Raw genomic sequence first — 18056 nt, forward strand, 5'->3', positions numbered from 1 at the left:
AAGTTCGAGATACAAATGGACATCCAAAAGGTGCCAGATGATGCTCGCTGTAGAATCTTTCCGGCCACCCTATCTGACACTGCTCAGGAGTGGTTTTTTTAAATTCCCTCCTGCTAGCATGGTATCATGGGAAATGTTCATGAAGGAGTTCTACGGGCAATTCTACGATGGTCGTGTTCACCCGACTAAAGCCAACTAGCTGGTCAAGATACGTCAGAAGGAGGGAGAATCCTTAAAGGAATATGTCCAGCGTTTCATGTGAGCAGCTACTGGGGCTAAAACAGTTGGTGATGAAGTGAAAACAATGACCCTTACCGCTGGAGTAAGGCGCCATTCTCCCCTCTGGAACAGCTTAACAAAGAATGAGGTGAAGAATACCCAGGAGTTTCTTGATCGAGCAGACCGATACATTAAGCTCGAGGATGCGATTTCCAATGAGGGGAAATCGCCTGCGAAAGACAAAGGACAAAAAGAAGATCCCCCTAAAGTCGCCAATGGGTTAGATAAACCCAATAACAAGCCGTTGACATACGAAAATAAGCGCCCTAAAGGCAACAGGTATGAGCCAAGGTTCACCAACTACACGAATCTTGTCGAGAGCAGAGCGGAGGTGTACCAGGCAACTAGATCCAATGTCCCTTACAAGCGATCAACGCCTATAAGGAAGGATATCTCCAAGAGAGATACAACAAAGTTTTGTCATTTTCACAACGACTATGGTCATGACACTAATGAGTGTAACCAACTGAAAGATGAGATTGAGTTCCTTACCATACAAGGACACTTGAGGAGATACGTACGAGCCACGAGAGGTTCTCGGGGAGAGGCTCAAGGAGGCAACAAGCAGGCACCTGGATGCCAACGCTTGCCACCTTTACAGCCAGCTCCTGTGGCAGGTACATTGCTAACCATCTGTGGCGGTCCACACCTCACAGGAGATAGTGGGAAAGTAAGGGGGTTATACGCTTGGACCTTACGCCACGACCAGGATATCGAGATGCTGAATGTGGAGGAGCCAGCTCGCAAAAAAGCTCGAACAGAGGAAGAGTTAATAACTTTCTCTGAGCTTGACGCTCAGCATGTCCGTTTCCCTCATTCAGACCCTCCGGTCATGGATGTTCAGATAGCCAAAAAGGTGTAACTCAATGAGGCAGATTCGACTAGGGTTGTGAAAGTCGGTAAAAACTTAGAGACAACGATAAAACAAAAGCTGGTGGAATTTTTGAAGAAGAACCAAGAAGTCTTTCCCTGGTCGCATAAAGACATGGTTGGAATTGACCCAATAGTTATCAGCCATGTCCTAAACATAAATAAATGCTTTCCACCAGTGCAATAGAAAAGAAGGCTGCTCGACAAAGATAGATCGAAAGCTTTAAAGGAAGAAGTCAAGAAGCTAAAGGGGAACGAATTCATCAGGGTGCGTTTTATCCATCGTGGGTCTCTAATCCCATACTAGTACCCAAGCCGAATGGCAAATGGAGAACATGCATGGATTTCACAGACCTTAATAAAGCCTGCCCAAAAGATTGTTTCCCACTCCCAAGGATCGACCAACTAGTTGATGCCACTTTAGGGCACGAGATCATATTGTTTATGGATGCATACTCTGGGTACAATCAAATCAATATGCACCCACCTGATGAGGATCACACTAGCTTTCGGACCGATACAAGGCTTTACGGTTACAAAGTAATGCCCTTTGGTTTGAAAAACGCTGGTGCGACTTACCAGCGACTAGTCAATAATATGTTCAAAGAGCTGATCGGTACAAACATGGAAGTATATGTTGATGACATGCTGGTTAAGTTGAAGAAGGTAGAAGAACACATAGGGGACTTGCAAGAGTGCTTCAATGTCTTCAACAAGTATCAGATGAAGCTGAGTCCCCTCAAGTGTTCCTTCGGAGTTGGATTAGGGAAATTTTTGGGATTTATAGTGAACTCCCGAGGTATTGAAGCTAATCCCGAAAAAATAAGGCTCTGGTCGATATGAAATTGCTAACAAAGATAAAAGATGTACAAAGTTTAACCAGGAGAATCGCTGCTCTAAGTAGATTTATCTCCAAATCGACGGACAAGTGTGTCCCATGTTTTAATCTACTTAGGGGCAATAAGAAATTCGAATGGATGGAGGAGTGCGAGCAGGCTTTCCAGGCTTTAAAGTATCATATGTCGTAGCCACTGATTCTATCTAATCCGGTTGAAAAAGAAACTTTGTTCATCTACTTGGCGATCACAGAATATGCTGCTAGTGCTGTCTTGGTAAGAGAGGAGGAAAATGTGCAAAAATTTGTATACTATGTAAGCAAAAGGCTAATATGAGCAGAACTGCAGTATCCGCCCATTGAAAAATTAGCCTACTTCTTGATCTTAGCCTCCAGAAAGTTTCGGCCATACTTTCAAGCTTAACTCATCACAGTACTAACCGACCAGTCCCTACGACAAGTTCTGCAGAAACCAGAAGCCGCTGGTCGATTATTAAAATGGGTAGTCGAACTTGGGCAGTTTGAAATTTCTTACTTACCACGAGCAGCAGTAAAAGGAAGAGCTCTAGCCGACTTTTTCGCAGAGCTCATTGGGCTTCCAGACAGTGAACAGACAGAAGAGCCTGAGCCTCAAAGCCAAATTCCCTCTTGGAAGTTGTTAACAGACGGCTCTTCTAACGAACACCACGCTGGATCCGGAGTGATTCTAATAACACCTAAAGAACATCGATTCCACTGCGCAATCAGATCCGACTTCACAGTGTCCAATAACGAAGTCGAGTATGAAGCGATGCTCGCCGGGTTACGATTAGCCAGAGATATGAACATAAAGTCACTTGAAATCTATAGTGACTTCTGGTTGGTTGTTAATTAGATTACTGGAGAATATCAAGCCGGGGGTCTGAAGATGGTTGCTTACTTGAACAAAGCAAAGGATTTGTTGGCGCAGTTTGAAAAGTATACTCTCCAGCAAGTTCCTGGCGACTAGAACTCGAATGCTGATGCTTTGGCCAAATTAGCGAGTGCAAAAGATGCTGACACCCTAAATATAGTGCCTGTTGAACGGATGTCCACACCAAGCATCAAAGGAGAAGAAACCTCTCTGGTAATTCAGGCAATAGATACATGGATGGAACCTTTCATTGAGTACTTGGCGCACGGAGTGCTACCGATAGATAGAAACAAAGAAAGGGCCCTCCAAAGGCAGTCTGATCGATTTATCCTGGTTGACGGAATTTTGTACAGAAGGGGGTACTCAATGCCACTCCTAAGGTGTGTCTCAAAAGAAAAGGCCAAAGAATTAATGCGAGAGGTACATGAAGGTTTCTGCAGGGATCACGCTGGGGGGCAGAGTTTATCGAAAAAAATCCTAAGGCAAGGGTACTTTTGGCCAAAAATGAATGAAGACTCGTTGGACTTTGTTCGAAAATGTGACAAGTGCCAGAGAATCTTCCAGATTCTGCGAGCAGCCCCTAATGAGCTAAAACAGATCCAAAGTCCGTGCCATTTGCAGTATGGAGAATAGACTTAATCAGGTTTTTTCCACAGGAAAAGGTGGCGTCAAATATGTTGTGGTGGCTATTGATTACTTCACGAAGTGGGCCGAAGCTGAGCCACTTGCAACCATAACGACCAAAAAGTGTTGTATTTTGTGGTCAAGAACATAGTGTGTTGCTATGGATTACCAAGAAAAATTGTCTCAGATAATGGCACGCAGTTTGATAGTGATCTATTCACCAATTTTTGCGAAAGGCACGAGATTATCAAAAGCTTTTCTTTAGTACCTCATCCGCAGACAAATGGACAAGTTAAGGCTATCAACAAGACACTAAAGGATACTCTAAAGAAAAGGCTTGAAGAAGTAAAAGAGGCATGGCCAGAATAGTTGCCTGAAGTCCTCTGGTCATATAGAACATCCCATCGAACAGCAATAGGCCATACTCCATTCTCCTTGGCCTATGGATATGAAGCTATGTCGCCTGTTGAGTTAGATCCGTCGTCGCACCGGAGGATGGCATACGATCAAGGCGCTAATAGCCAGTTATTAATGGAATCTTTGGATTCGGTCGATGAAAGGCACGAGCAAGCCCAACTTCGAGTAATAGCTTACTAGTAAAAGGTCGCCATGTATTTCAACTCTAAAGTACGTGAAAGAAAATTTAATGTGGGAGATCTGGTACTTAGAAGAGTTTTCCTTAACACCTGCGATCAAGCTGCTGGAGTACTCGGATCTAACTAGGAAGGTCCGTATCAAATTGAAGAAGTCCTCTAGCCAGGCACTTATAAACTTGCTCGCTTAAATGGAGATCTCATTCCTCCCTATTGGAATGGAGAACACTTGCGCAAGTACTATCAATAAACAATTCTTCTTAAGGAATTGGCTTGTATTAATTTTACTTTTTACAAGTTTATGAACAAGGGTTAGTCAATCATATGACTGATCTCTTATAAGTGTAAGATCATACTTTGATCACTCGTACAGACACGATTGTCCATTCATTATGAGAAATAAAAGAGACTGTGCATAGCCGATCAATCTTGCAAAATATTGTATTTATTACAAGTATTTGCTCATTACGTGTGTTGTTTTGCTATATTATCATTTTTAAATCTCTATTACGAGCAGTGATGTTTGAACAGGCCTTGTTCAAGGCAGGTGACCGAGGACCTAAAGCTCCTCAATCACTTGGAGGGCAAATAAGGTATCAAGTAAGCAAAGCATATCGATAGTTATATGTAAACACACGAGCAAAATAAGTGAAAGCATACCACGGTACTTAGAGTATTTTTCAAAGTTTTGTTTAAATTTTGTTAAATCAAACCAAAGTGCTATGCTAAGTTTGGTCACGCGAATAGATGTTATAATAAAATAAAAATATTATAATGTCAAAAGAGAAACCCTTTACACTGCGAGCAGTTTCTGCTCAGATGTAATTGTCTGTTAAAAGAAAAAGATGTCCGTGCAGCAATAAAAATATAAATTGTCTCGACACTACGAACCGAGGTCTGCGTGTCCCAAATTACAAAGTTAAAACAACAAAAAATTATGAAGCATGAGGGTCTTGGGGAGTTTGCTGGTCGACGGAGGACCCAATTTCCTCTTCCAAGCAATCAATGCCCGTAGCCAAGGAGATTTTGGGGGAGGCTGAGACTTTCGCTCTCTCCTCTTCCTCAAGGAGAGCAAGGCACCTGTTTATTTTAGTTTGCCTCATGCGCTCGGAGAGATAGCTAAAGTCTACCTCGCGGTTGTGCTTCCAGAAAGAGTAAAAGCAGTTGAAGGTGGCTCCCTTATACTCCTCCAAATTGCTGGCATTGGTCTCCTCGAGCTCTTTGATGCGCTCCTCCAGCGCCTCAGTCTCCTTTCTGCTAATGACCAGATCATCTTGGAGCTTATGGGCTCCCCTGAAGTTAAGCAAGGAGGCTTCCTTGTATTTTTCCTTGTCTTCATGGCTTTAATCAAGGTATTCTGGTGTTGTTTCAGCTCCTCGCCCAACTTGGCATTCTGTTCGAGCAGTTCGGTGTTTGCCTTCTTGGTTGGTTCGAGCTGCTTAATATATTTGGCCTCGGCCGTCTTGAACTAAGCGATCAAGGCTCCCGAGCGGCGCCAACTAGTGGTCATAGTTAGAATTCCCTGTGATCAGAGAATAAGATAAACTGATGGCAAAAAATGACAAGATAAACAAATAAAGTTTAGCAAGAAATAACAACTTACGCTGGCTACATCATTCAGTGCATGGTTAATTATCTGGTCGACCTCCATGGAGTCGGTACTGATGATGGCCTCTTGGATGCATCGGTGCCTTGATAGTTTGGTCATCCTCTCTTTGGCTGAGCTGAGCACGATGTTCGTCAGGGCGTCTCCTGTTTGATTGGGAGGTGTCTGGTCGGCAGGTGCTGAAGGAGGAGCGTTCTGGTCGATGGTGCTGGGGGAGACATCTGGTCGAGGGGAGCCAGAGGAGGTATTGTTTCCTTCGAAGGAACTGGCACTGGAGGATCCTCGGTTTGAGTTTTTTTTGTCGGAGGGTTCTGGTTGCTTTCTCCACGATTTTTCCTGCTTACCTTTTTCTTGCCCGAAGGAGCAGCGGGTACGCTGTAAAGCTCAAACATATCTTCAGTTGACATATCTGCAAGTAAGAAAGCATACAAACGGTCAGACAATATGATTAAATGTGCTTACTACATCATGGAAATAAGAGCAAGGAAAGTGTAAGTAAAATACCTGAGCCACAACTACTGGTCTCTACATTACTTATTGAACTACTGCTACACTCACTCACTGCCTTGAAGAAATCTAAATTTAAATTAGGCGTGTATTTAAATTTGTCATCCCCTTCAAATTAATGACAGGGAATGGGAAAATTGTCTAAGAGTGAGAAGACAGTATCGTTCTCATCTGAAGACTCAAGAATGGGCTTGGGATGCTTAGAACCTTTCTTTTTGTCCTTTCCTGAAGAAGCAGGGGCAGTAGATGCTTGCGGGGTGCTGGAGGGTTCCCTAATAGTCACTCTCGTTGTCCTCCTTGGAGATTATGACACATCGTGGTGTTGCTCGGGAACTTCTCCGCCGGTAGCACTCCCCGCAGTTGATTCCCTCACATCCTGGTGAGGGGCCAAAAGGCCAACCAGCCTTAGGTTGTTTTCCGTGACCAGCTCTTTAATGCTTTTTTCTATATCAGTCATGCTGGTTAGAGAAGCTACTCGTGTCTCCATTTCTGGAGTAGGAGTTGGTCGGCGCCATGGACCTGAATGACACTATAATTCTAAGGAATGTGCAGAAAAGCAAAAGGAAAGTAAGCAACTAGTGAATAAAGAATTTATCTCCTTGAGTGAAGGCCATATTGTTGGCAACCAAGTCCGATGTTAAAAAGTACTCCTGGAAGTACTTTCCCACATTAGACTTGTGGGTGACTTCGCTCAGGAAAGTGAGAGCAGATTCCTGGTGATAAAGGTTGAAGAACCCCGTGTTGTTATGATTGGGGTTGGACATGAGATCAAATAAGTAATTGATCTCATGCAGCGTAGGCACGGGCCACTTCTTGTTGTTGTACAGGATATAGAGAGCAAAGAGCACTCTATATCCATTTGGCGGTGATTTGGAAGGGGGCGACCTTGAAATAGTTGGCCACCCCCTGGAAGAATGGATGAAGAGGCAAGGTTTCCCCTGCCTCAATGTGGTATCTCGACCAGGCACTAAAGGCGCCCCCAGGCAGGTTTGCCCACTGGTTGGTTGAAGGTTTGGTTAGGGTTATCCCAAAAAGTCCATACTTCTTGAGATAATTCCCTACCATCCTAGTTGTAATGTTGCTAGGAGGTACCACGTACCATTCGACTTCTGGTCGAAGGACGTCCTGAGGTTTGGCTTTTATTTGGATTCCTGGCTGAGGGGTATTTTCAGGTTGTGGGCTAGTCGAAGGATTTGCAGCTCGATGAACAAGCTATTTTGCAGGAGGAGTGGTTGTTTTCTTTCTTTTCTGAGCAATGGATTTTACTCGACCCATGTTTTTTGGACCGGTTGAAGGTTTATCTGAAGGGTTATGAGAAAAAGGAATTTCTGGGATTAGCAGCGAAGGTTATTCTTGATCTTCGAGTAACTGCGCGAGCAAGTTGTTGTCGATCGACCTCTCACCTCCCCATGGGTCGTGCATGAAAATCTGCGAACAGAGGAGGGGAGACAAGAATCTACGGCCAAAAGACCAAGAAAGTGTAAAATTTGGAATAACGTTGCTTGTGTATAAAAGTTAAGCTTTTATATGACTAGCAGCATTCTAACAAAAACACTAAATTCTATGCGAACAGTTTGGAAAATGGATTAAAAAGCAGAAGTGAAAAGTTTTTCAGAAAAAACTTTTCGACTCTGAAGGGGCGGGAAAAACCCAGTTTTTTCTACATGCCTAAAAATCGAATTTTCATTTCGATTTTACGTCATAAATCAATAATCCTAACTCCCAAGCCAATTTCTAAGCCTCATATTGTGTTTTTTCCTTATCCTATCGTGCTAGTATCTACGTGCCCATTTACCCAAAATCGGCTTTTCAAGAATATTCAGGAATTCTAAGTCTGAAACAAACCAGAAATTAAATATTGCATAGCGTTTCAACGACGGGGGAATTTGAGAAACTTACTTGGATAAAAGTTGGTGCAAACTTCTGAAATGATGAACGGCTGGGCAGAAACTCCGTGGATCGCTGGGTTTGTTTTGGGTCTTCTGGGTTCTGAGGGCGCTGTTATTCAGTGTTCTTGAGAATGAGATAGAAAGTAAAAGGTAAAATGTAAATATGGAGGGTTATATATATTGGTCGAGGCACGATTACAAAGGTAATCATGAGAGGTAATTTTTCGAGGCATGGGTCAGCGTAATAGACGTCAGACTACTTTTTGGGAAACTGCAATGATATTATTGGTTGCCTTTTTCAAGAAGGCATGGACAGCTCTGATAGATTTGATAGGGCATATGAAAGGTCGATTGCCTAAGTTTACTTTATGCTGATCGCAGTAAAATAAACATGGGGGGCAAATGTTTACCCAAAAAATGGCCCCTGATGACGTGGCAGGATTGACTTACACGTGGATGGTACATGGCGATTTTAAGTGAATATATCTTGCTCGACCATCTACCAAAAAGTTATTGGTTTATCAAGCATCATGGTTATGTGCGACCAGCCTAGTCGCATATTTTCATTTATTTCCATTATTTATGCAGTTTATAATTGTGCATGATTTGTAATTTCTCTTATTACCTTGATATGCAAGTCTTAATTGTAATTAAGGTCCATGGGCCCAGGTACTTTTCTTGAGCATATAAATAAGACTCAAAGGGCTCAAGGGAAGGGACTTTTTTTATCTTTGAATTCTGAGAGAAAAATATAGCATGATTTCTCACCAAAGTTGTAATCTTCCCAAGGCTGGTGAAACTCGTGACCCTAGTTCACTGATCACAGTGTTGGGATTCTCTATCAATAAGAATACTAATTGGACGTAGGTCATTACCATCCAATTAGGGACGAAAGTTTAAGGGCTTTGGCCAAAAACTAAACATATGGCAAAGGTTTAAAAAGGGACGTTTATCACTTTAAATAAAGAAGTTAAAGTAAAATTTTGGAAATTGGAAACTCGTTCTTTTTATAAAAGTAACTAAGGATTTGGATGTTAAACCAATCTAAAATCCGTTTGAGATAAAAAAAAATATATTATTTTTACCATTTTAATAAATTAAGGGTCCAATTTCCCTTCTTTTAAAAAATACCACAAAAGAGGTTTTAGATTATCATTAAAGTTCGTAAAAAAAAGATGTTTAGGTTAAAAAGGATCTTTATAAACAAATGGTGACTTTCAATAATAATAATAATAATTAAAGAGTCTAAAGGGAGTATTTTGGTATTATGAAAGGAAATGGTGAACTTCATAAAAGGAAAAAAATATGGTATTTTTCTAAATATGAGATTTTGTAAACTCCTTTTTCTAAAACCAGAGTACCAAATGTTCAAATCAGATAATTCCTTCTTAAAAAATATTAAAACATACGGTATGGAGAGCATTTTACTGTGAGACCTATTTTCCTACGATAACTTAAAGACTGAAAAGAAAACCCGACTTTATACACTATGAAGTGTTTAAGAGGCAACTGTATAGTGTCTCTGAGAATTTATTGAGTGCAACTATTATAGAATATTAGCTATAAGTATAAGCCATAGTTTAATTCGAGTACAATATACTAAGTACAGTAAACGCCAAAGGAAAAAATGAATAGCGGTATTAAGGATCCAGCTGGGAACTAAGGACTCCAAGTAAGTTAGCCATTCCCTTTCTTGGATATAACATGAATGTACTGGTGTGTGCTTATAGTAGTAGATTACAATAGTTTTGCTTGGGTCATTAAGACCAGGGTATGCTTAATACCCACCTTTGCAATGCTTATGCATTCTGCGGCTTAATGGTAAGTAGGTTCAGGTTGGAGCCAGAACCTTCGTGTAAGTCCATCTGGGTTTGAGCTAGGACATGGTAAAAATATAGTCTGGGTCGGAGCCAGGACATGGTAAAAATAAAGTCTGGGTCGGAGCCAGGACATGGTAAAAATATAGTCTGGGTTGGAGCCAGGACATGGTAAAAATATATAGTCCAGGTTGGAGCCATGACAATGGTAATATAGTCCGGGTTGGAGCCAGGACATTAATGGTGGAACCGGGTTAGCCCAGATCCCTTGCTGTTAATCAATTGATTAGTTATGATATGTTATATAGCTTGAATGGTCTGAGAATTTTCTGAGTGCTGGTTATTGTGATATATGTCAATTTGGTTGTTAGAAACAACCAAAGTATTTATTTCGAAATGGTTATATATCTTGAATGTCTGGGATTTTCTGGGTGTAGGTTGTTATTGTTGGGGTTTTATATCCTAATTAAAACTCAATTTCTTTGTAATCTTATTTTATTATCAATAAGAGAATAGAAATATTTTTTTTTGACTTGGTCAATCACTTTGCTCACATGTTTTATTTTCATGATTATTTGTTTAGTATAAACTTCTATTGAATCCCGAGCATATAGCTAATAATATATATAGTGACGTATTCATTATGGAATATAAATATGAATATATGTTCAGAATATGTTAGTCCTAAGATTAGTCAGTGCACAAGATTTACACTAACTTGCCAATCTACGATATGATCTACTTACACATTGTAGTGTTATGTTATTTCCAGAACATCAGCAAACTAGATAAGATCAGATATATTTGTTACATCGGACTGGAACGATATTAACAGTAGATATGATAAGTAAACATACCGTTATTATCTATTCTACTCATATCATATAGTTGACCATAGGTCAATTCAATAACAATTCTAAGTGGTTAGTATTCTAAGTGATTGTATTATTTGAGTTCTTTGACTTGTTCATTACCATCTTACCCTACGGACTAGCCCAACTTACATCTTGGGATCACAATACTATAATTGAGTGGGAGTGTTAATCATAGATATGAACATCTATAGCTTCTGATGAAGAAGTAAAACGATGGTTTCCTTTTAGTTTTGTTCAAGGTACTATATGATAGAGATCTCATTTCAGTAATTAATATTAGTTTACTGAAATATCATTTATAAGGAACTAAGTGTTTTAAGGATAAAATACAATGAGGGGTAAAACTGTACTTTTAGTCCCATCTCATTGTTGATCGTCTATAGAGGATTGAGTGACAATTATGGTTGTAACAATGGATAATTAGTTTCGTATCTATATTGGTTATAGAGTGTTCTATGAATTTAATAGTGCAATTCTGAGTCTTTAGTGGAGTCACGAGGAATTAATAAGTTAGTAAATTTATTTGTTAAATTTATGATAAGTTATTGGAGCTTGATTTCATAGGCCCATGGTCCCCACTGTACCTTGGACAAAATCATCTAGATAGTCTTAATTAATTGATTTAATTATCAATTAGAATTATCAAAGTTGACCAGGTCAATTTTGGATAGTTTCACAGAGTTATGCAATTTAGAGAAAAAAGTAGATTTTAGGGCAGATTTATTAATTAAAACATATTCGTGTCTAAATTAATAAATAATTTTAAATCAAGGTTCAAATTATAAATAATTAATTTGATGCTCAAGCCTAATGAACGCTCTCTAAATAACTCAAAATTATTTAAAGTGGCTAAACAAAAGGGTGACAAAAGACAAAAGGTTTCAAATGAGGATAATGCACATCTTTTGCCATCTTAGACTAGGTCATATTAGTCTAGACAAATAAACCAGTTAACTAAAGATGGACAATTGAGAGAACTAATTGTTGGAACTCTTCTGGTTTGTGAGTCTTGTCTGGAAGGAAAAATGACCAAACGCCATTTCTTAGTGAAAGGCAATAGAGCTAAAGAACCATTAGAGCTTGTACACAATGATGTCTATGGTCCAATCAATATACAGGCTCAAGGTGGCTATGAGTACTTTGTCACTTTCATTGACGACTACTCAAGATATGGTCATATTTACCTAATGCTTATGAAGTCAGAAAGCTTTGGCAAGTTTCAAGACTTCAAAGCTGTGGATGCTCAAAATTTCATGCTTGGAGAAGACCCAAAACAAGTGCCAAGGTCCCATAAGCGCCTAATTACGTGATTGAGCCGCGATGCCCTCGGACCACCATTGTCTCGCGCCACTATGGGCCTCGCGAGGGAAGTCGCGCACCACTAGAGCTGCGCCTTCATGGGCCTCGCGAGACATGGCAATGTCTGTCCTCGCCACAGCTGCGCCATGAAGGCCTCGCGAGAGACGGCCTCGCCTATCCTAGCCATAGCTGCGCCACAAAGGCCTCGCGAGAGACGGCCTCGCCTAGCCTAGCCATAGCTGCGCCACAAAGGCCTCGGGAGAGACGGCCTCGCCATGGCTGCGCCACGAGGGCCTCACGAGAGACGGCCTCGCCTAGCCTCGCCATGGCTGCACCCCGAGGGCCTCGCGAGAGACGACCTCGCCTAGCCTCGCCATGGCTGTGCCCCGAGGGACTCGCGAGAGACGGCCTTGCCTAGCCTCGCCACGGCTACACCTCGAGGGCCTTGCGAGAGATGGTCTCGCCTGGCCTCACCGTGGCTGCGCCTCTAGGGCCTCGTGAGAGGCGGTCTCGCCTAGCCTCGCCACACTTGCACCACGAGGGCCTCGCGGGGGACCGTCTCGCACCCTTCACCTCGAGATGGCATCTCCTATGGAGAACTATGGAAACCCCACCGGCTGAAAGTGAAAGCCCAAGTATGATTCAGAAAGGTCATGCTAGTACAATCTTGTACGGGGTACGACTTTTATGACCCCATACGCCTGACCGTAGCACTCATGCTAGACAAGTAGTTGGAGCACTAGGAGAGAAGACATGGCCTGCATGCTCCCAACCAGGTGTCAGAGTCGACACCACTACCACCTGCACCACTCCTCTGACATTCGTACAGTCGAGTAGTGGAGACATCCTCATGGTACCTGGCCATGTACTAGTATCAACACCACTACCTCTAACACCACTCTCCTGACAGTGTTCCTGTGTACCGCTTAGTCCCCTGGACCACCATGTATCCAGGGCCATTAGAGCCTACTATAAAATGAACCCTAATTCCACATGGAAGGGGCTTGGAAAAATTACTGTAGCAGTGCACCATAATCAATACAAACTGATTTCACCATTCTTCTTCTGCCATTATTCTTGGAGTTTTTGCCTAGATTTTTAAAGCTTTTCTTTTAATAATATCTGCGTTGCAATTTTTCTAACTTAACTTAGTTGATGAGTTCTCACCGTCAACAGTTTGGTGCTGTCTATGGGAAGCTAAGTACCAAGCTACTGTTCTACTATTACTCCCAGCAATAAGAAATGCTGAGACGTTCAAAGTGACTCAGGGAGCCACAAGAGGTGGAAGTCCACCTTAACGGAGTTCAGCTGAAGGTCTCCATGAAGGATCCTCCCCCACCCAGGGATATGGAGCCCCCAAGGGACCCTGAGGTTGACGAGGATGATAGGGAGGTCTCATCACCGGCCATCCCACCCGGTGAGAATCCTCCAAGGACAACCACCGCACCACCCGGGAATGCCAACGAGTTCCCGCCTCCCAAACCACCACAAGTACCGAACTCCCACCGGCAGGACCCGGGCCCCTCGATGCGTAGATATGATAAACATCCCCAGGTCCATTCTGTGAGCTCGAGTTCTAAATCTCGGTTCTACGAAGAGGAAATACGTGAGCTGCACCATAAGAACCAAAGGTTAGAGACCACCCTGGAGAATATGCAAGAGGTGCTGAATGGCTTGTTGCAAGGTAAGTCAAGCGTGACCCTGCCCAAGAGAAAAGAGAAGGGTCAGGAGGGGGCAGAGACCACCGTTCCGGTAGACGATGGGAGGACTCGACACTCTACTAGTAACACCCCCTGAATGAAGCAACAAGAACATCCTGAACCACCGAAGTAGGCCCAGAAGCCAGAGCCGAAGATCAATGCTACCCCTCGCAACGATGACGAGGTCACCTCAAAGAGAGCACCCTAAGATTTGTGGGAGGAGCTCCACAATAAGAGGGCGGGTAAAAGGACCACGCCCCCTATGGCGCCTTGAGAGGGCAAAGGAAAGGGGGATCTTAACCCGTCTGCTTTAAGGCTCTCCCTAAGCAAGAGGAGGCAGGACCTAGACACAGAAATGAGGAGCCTGCGAAGCAAGATCGTCACCGCCTCTGGAGGTCAAGCTTTTGAGGAAGAGTTTAACCATGAGTCACCCTTCGTGAGGGAGATCCAAGCCATCCGGCTCCCTGCCAATTTTAAGGAACCCAATATGACCCCCTACGAAGGAAGCACAGATCCAAAGTACCATCTGGACGCGTTTAACGATCTGATGAAGCTGAGGGGAATTAGTAGCGGAGCCATATGCCAATGCTTTGCTGTCACGTTGAAAGGACCCGCATACAAATGGTTCAAAAGACTTAGGCCAGGGTCCATCACGTCCTGGCAGCAGTTTTCTGATGAATTCCTCCAACAGCACCACGCCGTACGGGACTACACGATGCCAGGCACCAGCCTTGCCAATGTGAAACAAGGAGAAAAGGAGAGTCTAAAGAGCTACATTCACAGGTTCAACATGGAGGCTGCTAAAGTGGAGAGCCTGACCCGCCGGGAGTTAAAAATGGCCATTACAGCCAGAGTGCGCCCGGGAAGCAAATTGTGGGATAATATGCTGAAGAGGGAAGTCACCGACCTAGATGACTTCTACGAGAGGGCGCAGAAGTACATTCGTGTGGAGGATGGCCATGCGAACTTAAAGGCAGGAAAGGAGGAGTCCAACGTAAAGCCCCCAGCTAATGAAGGGTCGAATGGAGCGAAGAAGAAAATGGCATATGAAGGGTCGAGGGATGATCAACAGAGAAAGACCAAGCGGGGGAGCGGTCATAGGGAGACAGCTTACACTTTCTATACGAACCTAACGGATTCCAGAAAGCATATCTACCTCACCAACGAAGATCGAGTTCCCTTCAAAAAGCCCCCACCAATGAGAAAGGGCCGGTCCAAAAGGGATCCCAGTAGATTCTGCCAGTACCACAAGGATATCGGTCATACCACAGTAGAGTGCATCCATTTAAAGGAAGAAATTGAGGAGCTCATTCGTAGGGGGAACCTCGGCTGATATGTCAGGAGAGAAAGGCCGAAGCCGAAGGACGAGCCTGTGACACCTCAGACGCAAGGGCGAGCCCCAGAGATACAGGGGGAATTCTGAACCATTTTCGGAGGTCCAGGATTTAGGGGAGATTCTCAGAAGGGACGAGACAGGTATGCTAGGGAAGCCAGGCAAATTCCGCCACCCTGTGTCTTGAGTTTGGAGCAATGACCCCAGAAAAGCTTCAAGGGAGAAAACGACTCGATCACATTCACTGAGGTGGATGCACGGGGGGCGCATTTTCCCCATAACGACCCACTGGTGTTGACAGTTCAGTTTTCCAATATCCGTGTGCATCGGGTCCTGGTGGACAATGGGAGCTCAGTGGACATCCTCTATCGCCCTGCCTTGGAAAAGATGGAACTAGGCATTCGTCACCTGAAGCCTTGCCAATCTTCCCTATATGGATTCACGAGGGACTCAGTGCAACCCCTAGGGATGATTGAACTGGCACTCACCATGGGGGAGCAACCCCGGCAGACTACGGTCATGGCTAACTTTGTCGTAGTAGATTGTGCTTCAGCTTTTAATGTGGTATTGGGGAGACTATCCCTAAGAGAATTGAAAGCCATAACTTCTATATATCACTTGGTCGTCAAGTTCCCAACTCCAGGAGGGGTCACTAGTATGAAAGGAGAACAGAGAGAAGCGAGGGAGTGCTACAACACCTCCCTCCGCGCGCCTGTGAAATCGCGGGAACCAATGGCCATGGTGATACACGAGGCTCTACGTGTGCCCGCGGGGAGCCCGCAGGAGCTAGACCCCCAAATCGTGGAGGAGCCAGGAGCAGAACCCGTGGAGGAAGTAGAGAAGGTTATAGTAGTGGAGGAACCGTTGAGAAAACTGAAGGTAGGAAAAAGCCTGCAAAGCGACGTGAAGGAGGAGTTGATAAGGTTTTTGAAGGATAATCTGGATGTATTCGCATGGAGTCATGAAGATATGCTGGGTATAGATCCCAGCGTTATGTGCCACCATTTGAATATCTCCCCTGAAGTGAGGCCCGTTAGGCAGAAGAGGCGGGCGCTGGACCCAGAGAGGTACGCGGCCTTAAAGGAAGAGGTTGACAAGCTGAAGACCAACGGGTTTATCCGTGAGTCATTTTACCCTGTATGGGCATCGAATCCAGTGCTAGTCCCAAAACCGAATGGAAAATGGAGGACCTGCGTCGACTTCTCAAACCTAAATAAAGCTTGTCCTAAGGACAGCTTCCCACTCCCAAGGATAAATCAGTTGGTAGATGCGACGGCAGGGCATAAATTATTGAGCTTCATGGATGCCTACTCTGGATACAACCAGATTCCTATGAACCCAGCTGATGAAGAGCATACGTCGTTTATAACGGATAAAGGACTCTACTGATATAAGGTGATACCCTTCGGGTTGAAGAACGCGGGTGCCATCTATCAAAGGTTGGTCAATAAGATGTTCACCAACCAGATAGGGAGGAACATGGAGGTATATGTTGACGATATGCTAGTAAAAACCAAGAATGCTACAGAACTCAACAAGGACCTTGGTGAGATGTTTGACACACTCAGGAAATATCGAATGAAGTTGAATCCCATCAAGTGCACTTTCGGTGTATCCTCAGGAAAATTCTTGGGCTTCATGGTCAACTCCAGAGGCATCGAGGCTAATCCTGATAAGATAAAGGCCTTGATAGAAATGAGCCCGCCTAAGAACAAGAAGGAAGTGCAATGCCTAACGGGAAGGGTAGCGGCCCTTAATAGATTTATTTCGAGGTCAATCGACAAGTGCCTCCCCTTCTTTAACAACCTAAAAGGGAGCAAAAAGTTTGCTTGGGATGAGGAATGTTAAGAGGCATTTGTTAAGCTGAAGGAGCACTTGGGGAAGCCACCCCTGTTGGCAAAACCTGAAAAAGGTGAGAAGCTATACTTATACTTGGCAGTGTCTGAACATGCCATAAGCGCAGCCTTGGTTAGAGGGGAGAAGAAATAGCAACAACGCATGTACTATATCAGCAAGCGGTTGGTGGATACGAAGAATCGGTACCCAGAAATTGAAAAGTTGGCCTATGCTTTAGTTGTGGCCTCGAGGAAGTTGAGACCCTACTTCCATGCTCATGCAATCGAAGTTCTCACGGATAGTCCTTTGAGGCAGGTCTTGCATAAACCTGAGACCTCAGGGAGGCTGATGAAATGGTCGATCAAGTTAAGCCAATTCGATATCGTGTATACCCCAAGAGCTTCCATCAATGGACAGGTGCTGGCACACTTCATAGTGGAGTTCACCAGTCAGCCGAATGGAGGAAGAAGTGAAGAAGGGGAGCGGTCTATCATAGAGGAAGAATGAAGGGGTCTAAAGGAATGGAGCCTGCATGTGGACGGGGCATCCAATGAAGGAGGGTCTGGAGCAGGTATCATGATGATGGGACCCGAAGGACACAAGATGTACTGTGCAATCCGGTTTGGGTTTGAGGCCTCCAACAACGAGGCGGAGTATGAAGCGCTCCTGGCAGGCTTACGTTCAGCCTAGGAGCTAAAGGTGACACGCCTTCGTATTTTTAGCGACTCACAATTGGTGGTGTACCAGGTGAAAGGAGAATATCAGGCGAGAGGTCCCAAGATGGCTGCATACTTGGAAAGGGTGAAAGGCTATCTAGGATGATTGGTGGCATACATCATAGAGCAGATCCCAAGAGAGAGGAATCCCCATGTCGATGCCCTCGCAAAACTGGCTTCCACTAAGGATGGGGATATCTTGGAGTTGATACCCGTGGAGTACTTACCTAGACCCAGCATCATAAGCGCGAACATACACATGGTTAGTGTTCCAAAGGAGTCGTGGGCTGAGCTAATTAAGAGATACTTGGAGGAAGGAACCTTGCCTATGGACAAGAAAGAGGCCCGAAGGTTGGTGTATAAGGCAGCTAGGTACACCTTGGTA

This window comes from Humulus lupulus, chromosome 2, assembly GCF_963169125.1.
Source record: "Humulus lupulus chromosome 2, drHumLupu1.1, whole genome shotgun sequence".
Lineage (NCBI taxonomy): Eukaryota > Viridiplantae > Streptophyta > Magnoliopsida > Rosales > Cannabaceae > Humulus > Humulus lupulus.